Genomic DNA, 21654 nt, shown 5'->3' with positions numbered 1-21654 from the left:
CTTTTTGATTGCACAACACTGATTCAAGGGAGAAGGGCAGAGTCTTGCATAAGGAAAGAAGGTGTTAGAAGAAAGAATAATATGCAGTTATGCTTCCAGTTATGGAGGTGAATGCTGAGCAGATTTCTCACAATTGTTTTCAAGATTCCTGTTCCATCTAAAGTGGAATGTGCAAGTTTAGAGAAATGGAAACTCTTGATGTCCTTCTCATTTATTAATAACTGTCATGTGGCTTACAAGGGAGGTGAAAATGTTAGAAATAATCTGGAGGAAGGATGATCCAGTGGGTTTTATTTCAAAGATTATACTACCTTGATTGAAAGCTAAAACTTTTATCCATCTTGAGTCAATTTTTGTGAGTGGTGAAAGGTGTGGGTCCAGTTTCAATCTTTTACCTGTGGATATCCATTTCTCCAAGCCCCATTTATTGCATAGGGATTCTTTCTCCCAGTGTATGTTCTTGTTTCGTTTATCAAAGGTCAGGTGACTGTAAGGTGTTAGTTTCATCTCATGGTTTTCTATTTGGTCCCAAATGTCTATGTCTCTATTTTGTGACAATACCATGCTGTTTTCATCACTGTGTACTTATAATATAGCCTAAAGTCTGGTAGGGTGATTCTCCCAGCTTTGTTTTTATTACTAAGAATTGCCTAGGCTAGGATATATGTTATTTTTTTTCTGGCTCCATACAAAATGAAGAATACTTTTTTCCAAATCTTGAAAGTATGATGTTGATATTTTAATGGGGATGGCATGAATCTGTAGATTTCTTTGAGAAGTATAAACATTTTAACAATGCTGATTCTTCCCAGACATGAGCATGGTATGTTCTTCCCTTTTATAATAACTTCTGCATTTTCTTTAAGGTTTCATCTTTGTAGAGTTCATTCACCTCTTTAGTTATGTATATTCCTATGTACTTAATTACTTGAAGCTACTGTGAAGGGAATTGTGTCTTTGATTAGCTTCTCATCTTGGCTGTTGTTAGCATCTACAAGGGCTACTGATTTGTGGACATTGATTTTATATCCAGAGACATCACTATTTTTTTTTATCACTTCCAGGACCCTTGTGGTTTAGTCTTTGGTGTATTCTAAGTATAAGATCATTTCACTGGCAAAGAGGGAGAATTTGACTTTATTGTCCTCCATTTGGATGCCCATTATTTCCTTCTCTTGAATGATTGAATTGGCTAGAACTTCTAGCACTATGTTGAAAAGTAGTGATGATAGGGGACATCCTTGTCTGGTTCCAGTTATAAGTGGAAAATCTTTCATTTTTATTCCATTAAGTATGATATTAGCTGTGGGTTTATTGAAGATGGTTTGTATCAATTTAAAAAATGTGCTACCTATGCCTGTATTCTTAAGTGTTCTTTGTTGGAAAAGGTGCTAAATTTAATCTAATGCTTTTTCTGAATCTGTTGAAAGAATGATATCTTTGTTTTAAATCTAAGGCATGAAACAATAAAAGTCTTCAAAGAAACTATAGGAAAATCACTTGAAGATATTGGCATGGAGAAAGATTTTATGAAGAAGACTTCTGTGGCAATTGCAATGACAACTAAAAAAAATGGAATTTAATTAAACTGAAAAGTTTCTGTAGAGATAAGGAGACAACAAAGAAAGCAGATAGACAACCTTCAGAATGCGAAAATATATTTTCATATTATGCATCAGATGAAGGCTTGATAACTAGGATCTACAGAGAAACCAAATTAATCAACAAGAAAAAAGCTATGAAGACAGACAAATTGCTCACGAACTTATGAAAAATTACTCATCACCCCTAATTATTACAGAAATGCAAATCAAAACCACCCTGAGATATCATCCAAACCCAGTGAGATTAGCCCACATCATAACATCCCAAAGCTTCAGATGCTGGCACAAATGTGGAGAGAGGGGAATCACTCTTACATGGTTGATGAAACTGAAAAGTAATATAGCCTCTTTGAAAAGAAGTATAGAAAATCCTTAAATATCTCAAATTAGATCTCTTATTTTACCCCACAATCTCACTACTAGGCATCTTCCCAGAAAAAAAAAAAATCATATTATCATAAGGACATTTGCACTAGATTGTTTATCATGGGTCAATTTACAATTGCCAAGATGTGGAAACAAACTAAATGTCTATCAAATCAGGGATGGATTAACAAATCGTGGTACATGCACACCATGGAATAATATTCGTATATAAAAAGATGGTGACTTCACATATTTTGTAATATCCTGGATGGAGTTGAGTCACCTTCTTAGTAAAGTACCACAAGAATGGAAGAGTAATTATCCAATTTACTCAATAATAGTATGAAGGCAGTAAACAATCAGACACATGCCCACATGGGTGAAAAACTCATTTCATTTCACATTGAGGGGAAGGGTAATGAGGGAAGGGGATGGAGAAAGGGTTGCTTGCTCTCACTGAATGGGCACATGGTGTTGTTAGCACACCTTACCTTTTGTGTGTAAGACATAACCACAAGGGGGGCTCTACAGAACAAAATCAAAATTTTGACTTGGTCATATGTATCCTCACATTAACCTGAAATAAATTAACTTAAAGAAAAAAAGTATTTTTCTGATTCCATATAAAATGATGCACTATTTTTTCAAGCTCCTTAAAGTATGACAATGGGGCTTTAACAGGGATTGCATTAAGTCTGTGGACTGATTTGGATAGCATAGACATTTTAACAATGTTGTATCTTCCCAAGAATGAGCATCATATATTTTTCCATTTGTTAACATCTTCAGATATTTCTTTACTCAGAGCTTCATAATTCTCTTTATAGAGATCTTTCATGACCTTTGTTAGGTACACTCTCAGATATTTCATCTTCTTTGGCACAACTGTAATGGGAATAGAGTCCTTGACTGCTTGTTTTGGCTTGACTATCATTGGTAAATATAAAAGGTACTGATTTGTAAGTATTGATTTTGTATACTGAGATGCTAATGTATTCCTTGATCACTTCTAGAGTTTTGTAGTTGAGTCCCTGGTGTTTTCCAGGTATAGGATCATATTATCCATGAAGAGTGAGAGTTTGATCCCATCTGACTCCATTTGAATACATTTGATCCACTTCTCTTGCCTAATTGTTATGGCTAGAACTTCCATTACTATGTTGAATAGCAATGGAGACAATGGACATCCTTGTCTAGTTCCAGATCTGAGTGGAAATGTTTTCAATTTTACTCCATTCAGTATGATATTGGCTATGGTTTTGCTGTATATGGCCTCTATCAGTTTCAGAAATGACCCTTCTAAGCCTATTTTCTTGAGTGTTCTGATCATGAAAGGAAGCTGCATATTATCAAAAGCTTTTTCTGCATAAATTGAGAGAATATTATGGTATTTTATTTTTATTTATGTGATGTATTATATTTATGGATTTATGTATGCTGAACCAACCTTGTGTTGGGAGAGGACCTTCTGGAAGGCAAGGCCACCCAGTTTGAGGAAATGTATCAGAGTCAAGGAATGAGTGCAAACCTGGACCCAGCAGTTTTCATGTTCTGGCTGCTTCCTGAACCAGATTAGAATGGAGCCATGCCTCTTTGGTCAGCACAGACTGCTGAGAATGCTATTTTGCCTGTAGGCTGTTTGTAATCAAGTTATGCAATTATGACAAGATTGTGCTTTTTTTAAGCTACCGTATATAAAGCTGTGCAATAAAGCTAAGATTGTTGTTTCTATTGAGGAAAGCCCTCCTGATCCCACTATTTTCCATCTCTCTTTTCCATCCTATGCAGGTCTACTCCCAGGGTCTCTAATAAGCATTTCCAGCAGATTCCCAGCAGGTGGCACCACAACAAGAACCTTGAGGAATACTGACCCTGTGGGACACCTTGAAAGAGTTGTTTTGCAGGGCTGCGGCTGACTCATAAGTGAGTCCCTAATGTAAAGTAGGTTAAACACTTCTGTAAATTTAGGTATACTAAGGGGTGCATTGTTCGTCAGAAGTAAAGCATGGGACAGTGTGGGTCAAAGGAGAGCAATTTGTATGTGCAAGTGTTAAAGTCTATGCTCACAGCTCGCAGAGCGCGGTGCAGACTCATCAACTGGAGCGTTTCTTGCAGCTTGTGCAGGAGGTATGTCCTTGGTACCCTGAGGAGGGCACTGTAAATCAGGATACTTTGCTAAAGTTGGGTCCTGTTTGAGAGCTTATTATACTGCTTGAGGGCCCGATGGGATCCCCATCAAAACTTTCACCGTGTATAATTTGGTAAAGGATTGTCTCCACCCGAAAACTGAGGTTGAGCACACAAGTCCCCTTCAGCGCACTCCCTGTGCACCTGCTCTTTCGTTTTTATTAAATCATAGCTGCGTATATTAGTGCAATCAAGGGGTCCAATGTGCTGCTTTTATATACAATCTGAAATATTCTCATCAAACCGTTAAACGTAGCCTTCATGGCATTTTCTTAGTTATTGTATGTAGACAATTGTATTCTGCCTTTAGTAAGTTTTGCCTGTACCCATTCTAAGATGCACTGTAGGTGTGGCCCCACCCATTATCCTACCTCCACCCTAACCTCCCCCCTCCCTTCTTAGTCCTTGGTCCTTTGCTCATACTATTGTGCTATACTTGGGTTATAGCCTTCATGTGAAAGCTATAATTTAGCTTCATAGTAGGGCTGAGTACATTGGATACTTTTTCTTCCATTCCTGAGATACTTTGCTAAGAAGAATATGTTCTAGCTCCATCCATGTAAACATGAAAGAGGTAAAATCTCCATCTCTCTTTAAGCTGCATAATATTTCATGGTATACATGTACCACAATTTACTAGTCCATTCTTGGGTCGATGGGCACTTGGGCTTCTTCCATGGCTTAGCGATTATGAATTGGGCTGCAATAAACATTCTGGTACAGATGTCCTTGTTATATTGTGATTTTTGGTCTTCTGGGTATAAACCTAGTAAAGGAACTATAGGATCAAATGGCAGGTCTATTTTTAGGTCTCTAAGTATTCTCCAAACATCCTTCCACAAGGAACGTATTAGTGTGCATTCCCACCAGCAGTGTAGAACTATGCCCTTTTCTCCACATTCAGGCCAACATCTCAAGTTTTGGGATTTTGTTATGTGGGCTACTCTTACTGGGGTTAAGTGATATCTCAAAGTAGTTTTGATTTGCATTTCTCTGATGATTAAGAATGATGAGCTTTTTTCCATGTGTTTGTAGATTGTGCATCTGTTTTCTTTAGAGAAGTTTCTCTTCAAATCCCTTTACACCCTTATATGGGATCACGTGTTCTTTTCTTGCTAATAAGTTTGAGTTCTCTGTGGATTCTGGTTATTAGACCTTTATCAGAGGTATAACCTGCAAATATTTTCTCCTGTTCTGAGGGCTGTTTGCTTGCTTTACTTACAATGTTCTTGGCTATGCAGAAGCTTTTTATTTTTTTATCATTTTTTTTCAGAAGCTTTTTAGTTTGACCAGGTCCCAGTAGTGTATTTTTGATACTGCTTCAATTGCCTGGGGAGTGGAGTCTGCTTCATAAAATATTCACCAAGGCCGATTCCTTCAAGAGTTTTCCCTGCACTTTCTTCAAGCATTTTTATATGTTCATATTTTAAGTTTAAATCTTTTATCCAATGAGAGTCTATTTAGTTAATGCTGAAAGGTGTGGGTCCAGTTTCAATCTTTTATAGGTTGCAAGCCAGTTCACCCAGCACCATTTGTTAAATAGGGAATTTTTTTTTTCTTGGACATGTGAAATTTTTATTTATTTATTTATTTTTTTATTAAATCATAGCTGTGTACATTAGTATGATCATGGGGCAACATACACTTGGTTCATAGACCGTTTGGCACAATTTCATCACACTAGTTAACATAGCTTTCGTGGCATTTTCTTAGTCATTTTGCTAAGACCATTACAATCCACTTTTACTAGGATTCACATATTCCCTTGTAAGATGCACCGCAGGTGTAATCCCATTAATCCCCCTCTCTCCACCTACCTCCCCGCTCCCTCCCCTCCCTTTCCCCCTTCTCCCTATTCTTAGGTTGTATCTTGGTTATAGCTTTCATGTGAAGGTCCCACATTAGTTTCATAATAAGGGTGAGTACATTGGGTACTTTTTCTTCCATTCTTGAGACACTTTACTAAGAAGAATATGTTCCAGCTCCATCCATGTAAACATGAAAGAGGTAAAGTCTCCATCTTTCTTTAAGGCTGCATAATATTCCACGGTGCACGTATACCACAATTTATTAATCCATTTGTGAATTGATGGGCACTTGGGCTTTTTCCATGACTTAGCAATTATGAATAGGGCTGCAATAAACATTCTGATACGAATATCTTTGTTATGATGTGATTTTTGGTCTTCTGGGTATATGCCCAGTAGAGGGATTACAGGATTGAATGGCAGATCTATTTTTAGATCTCTAAGTGTTCTCCATATCTCTTTCCAAAAGGAATGTATTAATTTGCGTTCCCACCAGCAGTGCGGAAGTGTTCCCTTTTCTCCACATCCACGCCAACATCTCTGGTCTTGGGATTTTGTGATATAGGCTAGTCTCACTGGAGTTAGATGATATCTCAGAGTAGTTTTGATTTGCATTTTTCTGATGATTAAAGATGATGAGCATTTTTTCATATGTCTGAAGGCCGTGCGCCTGTCTTCTTCAGAGAAGTTTCTCTTCAAGTCCTTTGCCCAGCCTGTGATGGGATCCCTTGTTCTTTTCTTGCTAATGCATTTGAGTTCTCTGTGGATTCTGGTTATTAAACCTTTGTCAGAGTCATAACCTGCAAATATCTTTTCCCATTCTAAGGGCTGTTTGCTTGCTTTACTTACTGTGTTCTTGGCTGTGCAGAAGCTTTTTAGTTTGATCAAGTCCCAATAGTGTATTTTCGAAGCAGCTTCAATTACCTGGGGGTCCTTCTCAAGAAAAACTCGCCCAATTTCTTCAAGGGTTTTCCCTGCACTCTCTTCTAGTATTTTTATAGTTCCATGTCTTATGTTTAAATCTTTAATCCAGTGAGAGTCTATCTTGGGTAATGGTGAGAGGTGTGGGTCCAGTTTCAGTCTTCTACAGGTTGTCAGCCAGTTGACCCAGCACTATTTGTTAAATAGGGGATCTTTTCCACATTGAATGTTTTTAATTGGCTTGTCAAATATTAAATACTGTCAATTAGCTGGATTCATCTCTTGGTTCTCTATTCTGTTCCAGACGTCTACTTCTCTGTTTTTTTTCCCGTACCATGCTGTTTTGATCACTATCAATTTGTAGTATAGTCTGAGGTCTGGTAGCATGATTCCTCCTGCTTTGTGTTTATTTTTGAGTAATGTCTTGGCTATTTGAGGTTTTTTTCTGATTCCATATAAAACGGAGTATTGCTTTTTCAAGAACTTTAAAGTATGACAGTGGAGCTTTAATGGGAATTGCGTTGAAATTATATATTGCTTTGGGTAGTATGGACATTTTAACAATGTTGACTCTTCCCAACCATGAGCATGGTATATTTTTCCATTTGTTAACATTCTCAGCTATCTCTTTTCTTAGAGTTTCATAGTTCTCTTTATATAGATCTTTCACGTCCTTTGTTAGATAAACTCCCAAGTATTTCATCTTCTTTGGCACTACTGTGAATGGAATAGAGTCCTTAATTGTTTTTTCAAATTGACTATTGTTGGTATGTATAAAGGCTACTGATTTATGAATGTTGATTTTGTAACCTGAGACGCTGCTGTATTCCTTGATCACTTCTAAGAGTTTTATAGTAGAGTCCCTAGTATTTTCCAGATATACAATCATATCATCTGCGAAGAGCGAAAGTTTCATCTCTTCTGACCCTATGTGGATACCCTTGATCGCCTTTTCTTCCCTAATTGCCATGGCTGAAATTTCCATTACAATGTTAAAGAGCAATGGAGACAATGGGCAGCCTTGTCTGGTTCCAGATCTGAGTGGAAATGATTCCAATTTAACTCCATTCAGTATGATATTTGCTGTGGGTTTGCTGTCGATGGCCTCTATCAGTTTAAGAAATGTCCCTTCTATACCAATTTTCTTAAGTGTTCTGAACATGAAGCGATGTTGGATGTTATCAAAAGGTTTTTCTACATCGATTGAGAGAATCATATGCTCTTTGTTTTTTAATTTGTTTATGTAAGGAATTACATTTATAGATTTACGTATATTGAACCAGCCTTGAGACCCTGGGAAAAAACCGACTTGGTCATCATGTATGATTTGTTTGATATGTTGCTGGATTCTGTTTGTTGGGATCTTGTTGAACATTTTTGCATCTATATTCATTAGTGATATCGGTCTATAATTTTCTTTTCTTGTTGGGTCTTTTCCTGGTTTGGGGATCAGGGTGATGTTTGCTTCATAGAACATGTTGGGTAGTCTTCCTTCTTTTTCTACCTTTTGGAACAGGTTGAGTAATATAGGTACTAATTCCTATTTAAAGGTTTATAAGAATTCTGATGTAAAACCATCTGTTCCCGGGCTTTTCTTTTTGGGGAGATTTTGTATGGTTGATGTTATTTCCGAACTTGATATGGGCCTGTTCAATATTTCCACTTGTTTTTGATTAAGTCTTGGAAGGTGATGTGCTTCCAAGGAACGATCGATTTCCTTCAGATTTTCGTATTTCTGAGAGTAAAGTTTCTTGTAATATTCATTAAGGATTTTTTGGATTTCTGAGGAGTCTGTTGTTATTTCATCTTTGTTATTTCTGATTGATGAGATTAGAGATTTTACTCTTTTTTTCCTGATTAGGTTGGCCACAGGTTTATCTATTTTGTTGACCTTTTCAAAAAAACAGCTTTTTGATTTATTGATCTGTTGTATTATTCTTTTGTTTTCAATTTCATTTAGTTCTGCTCTGATATTGATTATTTCTTTTCTTTTACTGCATTTGGGGTTGGAGTGTTCTTCCATTTCCAGTCTCTTGAGATGTCCCATTAAGTTGCTTACTTTCTCTCTTTCCGTTCTCCTGAGGAAGGCTTACAGTGCTATAAGTTTCCCTCTTAGAACTGCCTTTGCAGTGTCCCAGAGGTTCTGATAGTTCGTGTCTTCATTGTCATTTTGTTCCAGAAATTTGGCAATTTCGTTCTTGATCTCATTTCTGACCCAGCTATCATTCAGCATAAGGTTATTTAACTTCCATTTTTTTGTAGGTATATGCAGATTCCTGTTGTTACTCATCTCAAGTTTTATTCCATGATGGTCTGAGAAGATGCATGAAATAATTTCTATTCCTTTAAATTTGCTGAGGTTAGACTTGTGACCTAAGATGTGATCGATTCTGGAGCAAGTTCCATGGGCTGATGAGAAGTATGTGTATTCAGTTTTGTTGGGATGAAATGTTCTGTAGATGTCTGCTAAATCTAAATGCTGGATGGTTAGATTTAAATCTAAAATTTCTTTACTCAGCTTTTTGTTGGAGGATTGATCCAGCACTGCCAAAGGAGTGTTAAAATATCCAACTATTATAGAGTTGGAGGAAATCAAGTTGCTTATGTCTGTTAGAGTTTCTCTTATTAGTTGAGGTGCATTCTGGTTGGGTGCATAGATGTTAATAATTGAAATCTCATCATATTGAGTCTTACCCTTAACAAATATGAAGTGACCATTCTTGTCCTTCCTTACTTTTGTTGGTTTAAAGCCTATTGTATCCGCAAATAAAATTGAAACACCTGCTTTTTTCTGGTTACCATTTGCCTGAAATATGGATGACCATCCTTTCACTCTGAGTCTTTATTTGCCTTTCAAGTTAAGATGTGACTCTTGTATGCAACACATGTCTGGCCTGAGTTTTTGTATCCAGTCAGCTAACCTATGTCTCTTTAGAGGGCAGTTTAAGCAATTCACATTAATGGAGAGTACTGATAAGTTTGGTGAAATTTTGGGTATTGAGTTTTTCGAAAGTCCAGTGGGCATTTTTAATCCTTTTGCCATTGTGGAAGTTGGAGTTTGATCAGAAGTTTCTGAGTGAGTTTACTTTAGTAGTAGGGGATTGGGTTGGTTATTATGGAGGATAGGTCTGAGAATATCCTGAAGAGCTGGTTTGGTTATGGCAAATTTCTTTAGGATATGAATGTGATTAAGTATTTAATTTCTCCATCATAAATGAAACTCAGTTTAGCTGGGTACAAAATCCGGGGTTGAAAGTTATTTTGCTTTAGGAGATTAAAAGTTGATGACCACCCTCTTCTGCCTTGAAAAGTTTCAGCAGAGAGATCTGCAGTCATTCTAATGTTCTTCCCTTTGATGGTAATAGTTTTCTTTCGCCTGGCCGCTTTCAGAATTTTCTCCTTCATGTTAACTTTAGTGAAGTTAATTATGATATGCCTGGGGGTTGTCTTATTGGGGTTGAGTCGTGCTGGGGTTCTTAAGCTATCTGCTATCTGAATTTCAGATTCTCCAGGTATGTCTGGAAAATTCTCTTTTATAATTTCATGCAGAAGAGCCTCTGTGCCCAGTGAGGCCACTTCATCTGTTTCAGGAATTCCTATGAGTTGTATATTTGCTTTCTTCAAGTTATCCGAGAGCTCTCTGAGACAATGATCCATTTTTGCTCTCCATTTCTCTTCCTCTTTGAGAGTTTGGGATCATTCAAAGGCTTTATCTTCGATGTTGGAGATCCTTTCTTCTGCTTGGTCCATTCTGTTGTTAAGGGATTCTACTGTATATTTCATATCTTTGAGGGCTGAAAATTCTTGCTTCAGTGTGTCTAAGTCTTTGGTCGTTTTGTCTTTAAATTCGTAAAATTCTTGGAGACAGCTTTTGAATTTCTCCCAGAATTCCTAGTTCCATTTTGTTAATCTTGTTTGCCATCCAAATTCTGAATTCGATTTCTGACATCTCAGCCACTTGGTTATGAATGGGATCTTCAATTACATCTGCCGTATCTTTCCGGGGGGGGGGGGTTTGATCTATTCTGGTTATTCATGTTACCAGAGTTTTTCCGCTGATTCCGCCCCATGATTGTTTTACTCCCTTTGATTTCTCCCCTGGTGTTTTGTCGGGGACCCGTATAGTGCTGTGGCCTGAGAAATTTGGCCCCTGTTTGGTGTAGAGGGGCTAAGTGGTTCTGTCTTGTTTTCAGCTGGTTTCTATTTGACCCTAGTGAAACAGTTACTCTGGGTTGAAGTCTCAGCTGTGGAGAAATACCAGCAATTAAGTCACCCCACCCACCACAGGCAACAAATGGAAAAGGAAAATCAAACCTTCCTACAACCACACACCCAGGGCTCAACCTGGATAGTCCCCAGGTGAGTGGCTCAGTTCAAAAGGTCCAAATCAATTGTCTCAGTCAGCAGCTGCCTCGGGTGGGAGAGTTCAAGAGTTCCCTGGGAACTGGATTACAGGGGTCTGGTGACTGCTCTAATATGGCTTTCTCCAGTGCTGCGTGGAGTCAGAGAGAGCCACCAAGTAAATAGATCAGTCTGGGAAGATTGATGCCTCCTTCCCCACCTTGCAGCTCTGTCACACCCAGTCACTGCTAGTCCCACAGGGCTGTGACCCAGTCAGTTGTCTGCAGTAAGCAGATACTCCAGGGGTTTGCACCTGCCTAAGTCACAGGGTAGTCTGTGTCATCTCATCTAGGCCACTACTCTCTGTCTTTATCCAGCAGGGGGTGGTGTGTCCTGTCAACCTCGAGCACTTGATGGAGGCTGGAGGTGTTCACTCAGTTCCAGCCCCACCCTTAGTTTATTTTACTGGGTGAATGGAGCAACCCTGTGGGAGTTTGTTTCTCACCCTGCTAGATTCTTCTGTAGAGGAGAGGCTGATTTGAGTTCCCAGAACCTGTGCCTCCGGCCCTGTCTTTAGTCCTGTGGGTTTGTATTCGCAGCATGATCAGTTGTCAGCTGCAGCCTCTTGGCCTCCTTTGTCTATAGGCTGGTGATCCCCTGAGGGCCAGGTGCGTCTTAGGCTCAGTAAAGCGGTCCTCTGGATAAGCCCCACCTTGGGAGTTTCCCAGCTCTGTGGGTGTGTTTTTTAGTCCCCGTGTTCCACCCAGGTCAGTGCCGCCTCAGGCAAACCCTTTACTCACAGGGCCTGTGTTTCAGTCCCAGGTCTGTTCCATAGTGGTTGCCATCTGAGAAGATGGTCAGCCTCATCTGGTTGCCCAGGAAGATAGGAGGAGAAGCTATGGGATATCTGGATGTGGGCCTTGTTATTGCTGAAGACGGCTGTTGCTCTGCACCTCGGGGCACCACCGCTCCAGTGTAATTCCCTCTTAGCTGACTGTCATCTTCTCGCTCCTTTGCTACAGAGTCAGCACTGGCCAGTTGCAGTCCAGGTCCTGTATACACTTCTCAAGAGTTCACCCAAGAATATGGACTCCTGGGGGGGCAGGTCTCCAGATCACAGAGTGAGAGTGGAGGGGAGTGTTAGGAGCTCAGAGTTGCAGGTCGTAACACCAAGCTCATTGAGACCAAATGAACAAATAAACAGATACAAAGGTTACCAGGCACACGGGCCCATAGATACAGAGACAGATGGAAACACATAGACATACAGGTAACAGCCACGACAACAGCAATATAAGAACAACTGCAATAAAAGTAGTGATAATAGTAAAATAATTGAAAGAAAGGAAAAAAAATAGAGAGAAAAAAGTGGTGTTATTAGGAATGTTAAGTGAGAAGAAAGAAAAAATTAAAATTAGAAGACAAAGAAATAAAAATATATTTATATAAAAAGTAATTATAAAAACTTATCTAAATCTCCTCTAAGAAAATGGTGAGGAAAAAACAGACAAAAACAGAACAAACAAAAAAACCCACGAAAACCAAAAAAAAAAAAGCCACCAACTACAAAAATATTCTTGTGTGTAGAAATATACCTATATTTATCTATATGTCTGCTATAGGGATCAACTTTTGTAGGAATATATTCATACTGCAATATATTTTCTGGACACCAGGTGGCGCTGTGAGTGGTTCCAAGGCTTATACCTGATTTACAGTTTATACTGTTACCATGGTAACTACCTTCCATGGACGATCGCCATTTTGGAATTTCTGTAAATGTTTGTCGCCTAAGAATTGTGTAACCTCGGCTGTTCTTTTCCAGACAGCACTTGCAACTGACCTTCCCACTCAGTGCAGGTGTCAAGGCTTCTCAAGTCTTTCCACTCTGTTCCCAGTTTCTCCTGCAAACTGGCGAGTGTAATCGGCTGTAGCGGCAGTGGTCTGAGTTTGCGTGGTCGTTGGCGGGCTTGCGGTTTTATCTGTTGTAGCTGGCTCCTGGGGCTGAAGCCAAGTTTGCGGCCTCAGCAGCCAAAGCTGGGTCTGCGGTTTCAAGCCGGGTCCCGGGGTTGGAGCGTTTGGGGGACTTATTCTGGGTTTTATGGTTCAGAGTTTCTCTTTTGGATTGGCGCCCGTCAGTTCACTGTGCAGCCTAAACCACCAGCCCCCTCCAACGCCTTGGGGAAAGGTGCCCTCCCTTTTGGGTAGTTCAAAATGTCTGTTTCCCGGGCAGGATCCCTTCCCTTCAATTGTCCAATAGTTTGTCCAGCTCCCCGTGGTTCTGAGTGGCTCTCCTTTCGGATGCCTCCCTCAGTTCAGGATTAATTATTTGTCTATTGGATTTTGTCAGCATTTACAAGCTGCTGACCTCTGTAGGGGAGGGGCCTGCTCGCCGGCTCGGCTGAGCAGGGAAGAATCTCTACAACAGAGTCTGTGATTTTAAATTACCCCTCATATATAGCAATCTGCCAGTTCGCTGGGCATCTCCAGCTGTCTGTCCACTCCAATAATCCACACACAGGGAAGGTCCAGACCGCCTTTCCTCTCACCTGATGGCTTGGGAGAGGTGGGCTACATGTCCGTCCTCTCTGCCATCATGCTCTGCCTCCTGTGAAATTTTATTTGTTTTCAAATAGAGCCTTTACAAAGCTTATGTAGGCAATTGCTGATTGAAACGTTTATAAAAGAATTCACCATTCTTCTTTAATGTCTTGAGCTATCTTGAAATCAGATGGTGGCATTTGTGGATTTTTCCCTATTAAGAAAAGTCATTGTCTTAATATATTTTATGTTACATGTGCATATTATGAAATTTAATTGAGTAATTGCACCAAACAATAGTTCTTAAAATTTCTCAGATCTCTCAAAAGAGAGAAATTATGGGTCATGGTAATTGATTCAACAGTTTTTCTACGACTTTTTCTATTTACTGCAAGTCTATCGTTATATCTTTCCAATTGTAGTTTTCTTTCTTTTTCTTTTCTTTTAGACCTTTGTTGCCCTGCCCTAGTTGAGTGCCATGGTGTCATAGCTCACGGCAACCTCAAACTCTTAGGCTCAAGTGATTCTCTTGCTACAGCCTTTTAAGTAGCTGGGATTACAGGCACCCACAACAACACTGGTTATTCTTAGAGAAAAGATCTCACCCTCTGGCTCAGGCTGGTTTCAAACCTGTGAGCTCAAGCAATTCACCTGCCTCCACTTCCCAAGTGCTAGAACTACAGGCATGAACCACCATGCCCAGCCTCAATTATAGACATTTTTGAAATTTTTATGTAACTTGGGAGAAAACACTCCTGTTCCAGGGTTAGCCACTTATTGTTTTCAAAATAAAATTTTACTTTATAAACAATATTTCTATACTTCTGGTTTTGTCATCAGTCATAGACATCTCTCTGCTTTCATTATTCAGCATCATGGTATCAAATACTTACTTTAGTTAGTGCTAAATGATAATTCTAGCTTTCATTTTTATTTATTTATTTATTTTTTTTATTAAATCATAGCTGTGTACATTGATATGATCATGGGGCATCATACACTAGCTTCACAGACCGTTTGACAGATTTTCATCACACTGGTTAACATAGCCTTCCTGGCATTCTCTCAGTTATTGTGCCAAGACACTTACATTCCACATTTACCAAGTTTCACATATACCCTTGCACCACAGGTGTAATCCCACCAATCACCTTCCTTCTACCCACCTTCGCCCTCCCTCCCCTCCCTTTCCCCCTTCCCCCTATTCTTAGGCTGTAACTGGGTTATAGATTTCATGTGAAAACCCTAAATTAGTTTCATAGTAGGGCTGAGTACATTGGGTACTTTTCCATGACTATATAGAGATCTTTCACGTCCTTTGTTAGATAAATTCCCAAATATTTCATCTTCTTTGGCACTTCTGTGAATGGGATAGAGTCCTTAACTGGTTTTTCAACTTGACTATTGTTGGTATATATAAAGGCTACCGATTTATGAATGTTGATTTTGTAACCTGAGATGCTGCTATATTCCTTGATCACTTCTAAGAATTTTTGAGTAGAATCCCTAGTATTCTCCAGATATACAATCATATCATCTGCGAAGAGTGAAAGTTTGATCTCTTTTGACCCTATATGGATACCCTTAATTGCTTTTTCTTCCCTAATTGCGGTGCCTAAAACTTCTGTTACAATGTTAAAGAGCAATTGAGACAATGGGCAGCCTTGCCTGGTTCCTGATCTGAGTGGAAATGATTTCAATTTAACTTAATTCAATATGATATTGGCTGTGGGTTTGCTGTAGATGACCTCTATTAGTTTAATCAATGTCCCTTTTATACCAATTTTCTTAAGTGTTCTGATCATGAAGGGATGCTGGATATTATCAAAAGCTTTTTCTGTATTGATTGAGAGAATCATATGGTCTTTGTTTTTTAATTTGTTTATGTGCTGAATTATACTTATAGATTTATGGATATTGAACCAGCCTTGAGACCCTGGGATAAAACCGAGTTGGTCATGATGTATAATTTGTTTGATGTGTTGCTGGATTCTGTTTTTTAGGATCTTGTTGAATATTTTTGCATCTATATTCATTAGTGATATTGGTCTATAATTTTCTTTTCTTGTTGGGTCTTTTCCTGGTTCAAATCATTTTTTAAATTTTGTTTCAGTTTTTGAATTTTTAAAATTTTATTTATTTATTTTTAAATTTCAGATTAATCTGATGGTACAAGGAAATAGGTTACAATGTTTGCCTTTGGTAGGTTAAGTCTCTCTTATAGCTGTGTCTTCACTTCAGAGGTGTGCCATATATCCTTACATTGTGCCTATTAAGTGGGACCCCATCAACACCCTCCTTCCATCTTTCTGACTCCCTCTCCTACTCTCTCCCCCAACTTGAATTGAATTCAATTTTTCTCTTATGTTAGTGTGTATTAGATTTAGTCTACTGGTTTCATATTAGTATTGAGCACATTGGATAATTGCTGTTCCAATCTTGTGATATTCTATTAAGAAGAATGTGTTTCAGCTCCATCCAGGTGAATACAAAGGATATAAAGTCTCCATCTTTTCATGACTGAGTGGTATTCCATGGTATACATATGCCACAATATGTTAGTCCATTTCTGATTTGATGGACATTTATGTTGTTTCCACATCTTGGTGATTGTAATTTGAGCTTCAATAAATAATCTAGTGAAAATATCCTTATAATAAATGATTTTTTTCTTCTAGATAGATGTCTAGTAATGAGATTGTGAGATCAAATGGAAATACTAATTTGAGTTCTTTGAGAATTTTGCATACTTCTTTCCAAAAAGAATGTATGAATTTTCAGTCCCACTGACAGTATAGAAGTGTTCACTTCTTTCTACAAAAAAGTCAGCATCTGCAACTTTGGGACTTTGTGATGTGGGCTGTTCTCATTGGAGTTAGGTGATATCTCAGGGTGGTTTTGATTTTCATTTCTCTGATCATTAAGGACAATGAACATTTTTTTTTCATATGTTGGTTAACCATTTTTAATTCCTCAGAGAAGGTTCTTTTCATATCTCTTGTTCAGTGATAGATAAAATTGTTTGCTCTTTTTTTTTGTGGATTAATTTGAGATCTCTGTAAATTCTAATTATCAACCCTTTGTCAGATTTGTAACATGAAAATATATTTCTTCATTCTGAAGGTTTTCTATTTGATTTAATTATGTGTCCTTAGCTGTGAAGGATTTGATTATTTGTATTGTAGGTGCAATTACCACTGAAGTTTTTGTCATAAAAATCTCTCCCCAGGCTGACATAATCTTCTCTTCTAGGATTTTTATCATTTTATGTCTTAGATTTAAATCTTTTATGCATCTTGTATCAATTTTTGTAAATGGTAAAATAAGCAGGTCCACTTGCAGTCTTTTACATACAGTTATCCAGTTCTCCCAGAACCATTCATTTAATAGGGACTCTTTTTCCTAGTGTATGCTTTGTTTGGTTTATCAAAAATCATATATAAATAAGAGACTAGTCTCATCTCTTGTTTTTCTATTTTCTTCCATATCTGTACTGCTTTTTGTGATAATATCATGATGTTTTGATCACTGTACATTTATAATATAGCCTAAAGTCTTGTAGATTTATGCCTCCAGCTTTGTTTATATTAGTAAGAAATGCGTTGGCTATATGGGATTTTTTCTCATCCCATACAAAAAAATGAAGACCTATATTTTCCAGTTGCTCAAAGTATGATGTTGGTATTTTAATGGAGATTGCATTAAATCTGTAGATTGTTGTAGATAGTGTATATACATATATCTTAACAATATTTATCCATCCTATCCAGGAGCATGGTACACTCTTCCATTTGTTAATTTCTTCTGTTATTTCTTTCCTTGGGATTTCATAATTCTCTTTATAGAGAATGTTTACCTTGTCTATGGCCATACCATCCTGAATGCGCCCGATCTCGTCTGATCTCGGAAGCTAAGCAGGGTCGGGCCTGGTTAGTTCTTGGATGGGAGAATGTTCACCTCTTTTTTTTTTTTTTAGGATATTTCTAGGTATTTCATTTTCTTTGAAGTCACTGTAAAGGCTAATGTGTTCTTGATTTGCTTCTCCACTTGGCTGTTATTGGCCTATGCAAAGGCTAGTGATTTGTGGAAATTGATTTTATACCCTGAGACATTACTGGATTTCTTCATTGCTTCCAGGAATCTTGTGTTTTTTTCTCTGGGGTATTTTAACTATAAAATCATATTATTTGCAAAGACCAAGAGTTTGACCTCCTCTCCTCTTATGTAGATACCCTTAATATCCTTCTGTTGTGTGATTGCATTGGCTAGAGCTTCCAAAACTATGTTGAATGAGTTGTGATAGAGGACATCCTTTTCTGGTTCCCATTTCAAGTGGGAAGGCTTTCAGGTTTATACCATTCTGTATGATGTTCGCTGTGTGTTTTTCAGGTTTATACCATTCTGTATGATGTTGGCTGTGTGTTTTTCATAGACTGCTTAAATCATTTTAAGAAATGTTCCACCCGTGCCACCTGTTCTGTTTAGAAAAGGATGCTGAATTTTATCAAATGCTTTTTCTGTATCTGTTGACAGAAACTTATGGTCTTTGATTTTGGTTCTATTGATACGTTGAATTACATTTATGGATTTTCATATGTTAAATAAAATTTGCATCCCTGGATGAAGCCTACTTGATGTGATATATAGTTTTTGAAGATGTATCTGTAATCTGTTAAGATTTTATTGAGCATTTTTGCAATGATATTTATAGTGAAATTAGTCTGTAGTTCTTCCTTTTAATTGGGTCCTTCTGTGCTTTTGGTATTAGAGTGATGTTTGCTTTGTAGATCATGTTTGGGAAGGTTAATTTATTTTCAATTTTTTTTTTTTTTTTTGCAAATTAGTATGAGGGTACAAAAGTTCTAACTGTAACAGAGCCCCTAACTCAGGAGGCATGTTATACACACTCACTATGTGCATCTTAAGTGAGATCCTGCTTCATATCCTCCCTCCTGCTGGAAATTTTCCTCCCCCTCCCTTTAACTGTATACTAGACTATATTTGTGTTTTATTGTTCATATGAGCATGCAATTGTTTATTTATTGGTTTCATATCAGTATGGAGTAAATTATACATATATATCATATATATATATATATATATATATATATATATATATCCATTCTTATGAAACTTCATTAAGAAGCAAGTATTTCAACTCCATCCAGGTAAATGGAAAACCTGTAAAGTCACCATCTTTTTTAATGGCTAAATAGTATTCAATGGTATACATATACCACAGTTTGTTGATCCATTCATGAGTGGATGGGCAATTAGGTTGCTTCAACGACTTGGCAATTATGATTTGACCCACAAAAAAATATTCTGGTGCAAATGTCTTTGTGGTAAAATGATTTTTGTTCTTCTGGGTAGATACCTAGTAAGGGAATTGTAGAATCAAATGGAAGATTCACTTCTAAATCTTTGAGGATTCTCTATACTTCTCTCCAAAAAGGCTGTATTAGTTTGCAATCACACCAGGGGTGTAGAAATGCACCTTTCCTTCCCCATCCACTCCAGCATCTGGTGTTTTGTGACTTTGTGCTGCAGGCTAATCTTGCTGGGTGATATCTTGGAGTAATTTTAATTTGCAATTCTCTAACAATTAAAAGCAATGAGAATTTTTTCAGGTGTTCCTTGCCTATTCGTCTGTCATCATTGGAGAAGTTTCTGCTCAAGTCTCTTGCCCACTTATAGAAGAGGTTGTTTACACTTTTCTTTTTTCTTTTTTCTTTTGCTAAGTCATATACACATAGATCATAAATACATTTATGCATTTGTGGAGTACAATGTGTTTATTTTTATGCAATTTGGAGTTCTTACATCAAACTATTTAATATTGATTAATTTGAGTTTTCTCTAGATTGTAGATATCAGGACTTTGTCAGACTGATAACATGCAAAAATCTTACCCCATTCTGAAGGCTGTTTGCTTTGCTTGTGGTACGCTTAGCTGTACAAAAGCATTTTAGCTTGTTCAAATTCCAAGTATTTATTTTCAGTGTTACAACCGGGGGTGGGGGGGTCTATCTCATAAAGTTTTTTTTCAGGCCAAATTTTCAAGTGTTTTCCCCACATTCCCTTCTAGGGTTTTTATTGTTTTGTGTCTTAAATTCAAGTATTTTATCCATTGGGAATCAATTTTTGTCATTGGTGAGAGGTGTGAATTTTAGTCTTCTACATGTGGATAACCAGTTCTCCCAGCAATATTTGTTAAATAAGGATTCTTTTCCCCAGGGCAAGTTTTGTTAGGCTTATTGAAGATCAAATGACAATATGTGGCTGGGTTTATCTCTAGATACTCTATCCTATTTCATAGATCTACGCATCTATTTTTATGCCAGTACTATGCTGTTTTGATCACTATAGACTTATAGTATAACTTAATATTTGTCAACATGTTGCCTCCAGATTTGATTTTATTTCTAAGAACTGTATTTGCTATTCAGGGTTTTTTTCTGATTCCATATGAATTGAAGCACTATTTTTTCAAGTTCTTTAAAGTATGACATTTGAGTTTTGATGAGGACTTCGTTAAATCTATAGATTGCATTAAGTAGTATAGTCATTTTAATAATGTTGATTCTTCTCATCCACAAGCATTGTATGTTATTCCATTTGTTGACATCTTCTGCTTTTTCCTTTCTCAAAGTTTTCATCTTTCTTCATTTGAATTCCTTTTGTCTTCTTCTGTTGCCTGATTGAAATGGATAGAACTTCTAATACTATGTTAAATATCAGTGTTGACAGTGGGTATCCTAGTCTGGCTCCAGATTTGAGTGGAAATGCTTTCATCTTTACTCCATTCATTATGATATTTGCTGTAGGATTGCTATAAATGGCCTCTATAAATTTAAGAAATTTTCATCTAAGCCTATTTTCTTAGGTGTTTCTGTCATGAAAGGATGGTAAATATTATCAAAATCCTTTTCTGCATCAATTGAAAGAACCATATCATCTTTGTTTTTTATTCTATTTATGTGGTGTATTATATTTATGGATTTATGTATGTTGAATCAATCTTGCATCTCCAGGATAAAACCCACTTGATCATGCTGTATAATCTTTTTTAATATGTCATTGCTTGCTGATATCTTGTTGAATTTTTTGCATCTGTATTCATTAATGATATTGGTCTATTGTTTTCTTTTTTTGTTTGGTTCTTTCCTGTTTTAGGGATCAGGGTGATATCTGCTTCATAGAATGTGTTGGAGAGAATTACTTCTTTCCCTGTATTTTGGAATAGTCTATACATTATAGGAACTAGTTCCTATTTGAAAGTTTGAAAGAATTCTAGTGTGAATCCATCTGGTTCAGGGCTTTTCTTTGGAAGATTTTGTATAATTGATGCCATTACAGTGCTTTATGTTGGTCTATTCACTATTTCTGAATCTTTCTGGATGAGTTGTGGAAGCTACTTTGCTTCCAGATATTGGTCCTTATCCTCTACATATTCATATTTCTGGGAATAGTGTTTCTTGTAATAATTGTTGAGTATCCGTGGCATCTGTTGTTATTTGTATCTGTGATATCTGTTGTTATTTTTCCCTTCATCATTTCCGATTGTAGTTATTAGAGATCCTATTTTTCTGTTTCTGGTTAGTCTAGCCATGGGTTTATCAATTTCATTAGTTATTTCAAAGAACTAACTTTTTGTTTTGCTGATCTTCTCAAGAATTCTTTTCTTTTAAATTTCTTTTAATTCTGTTCTAATTTTGGTTATTTCTTTTCTTCTGCTGAGTTGGATATTAGATTGTTCTTCCTTTCCCAGTTGCTTGAGACAGCCCATTAGGTTGTTGACTGGCTCTCTTTTTGGTTTTCTTTTTTGATGAAAGCATCTAATGCTATAAGTTTCCCTCCAAGAACTCTTCTATTACCCAGCTATC

This window comes from Nycticebus coucang, chromosome X, assembly GCF_027406575.1.
Source record: "Nycticebus coucang isolate mNycCou1 chromosome X, mNycCou1.pri, whole genome shotgun sequence".
In the NCBI taxonomy this organism is placed as follows: Eukaryota; Metazoa; Chordata; class Mammalia; order Primates; family Lorisidae; genus Nycticebus; species Nycticebus coucang.
Note: the sequence above shows the minus strand (reverse complement) of the source record.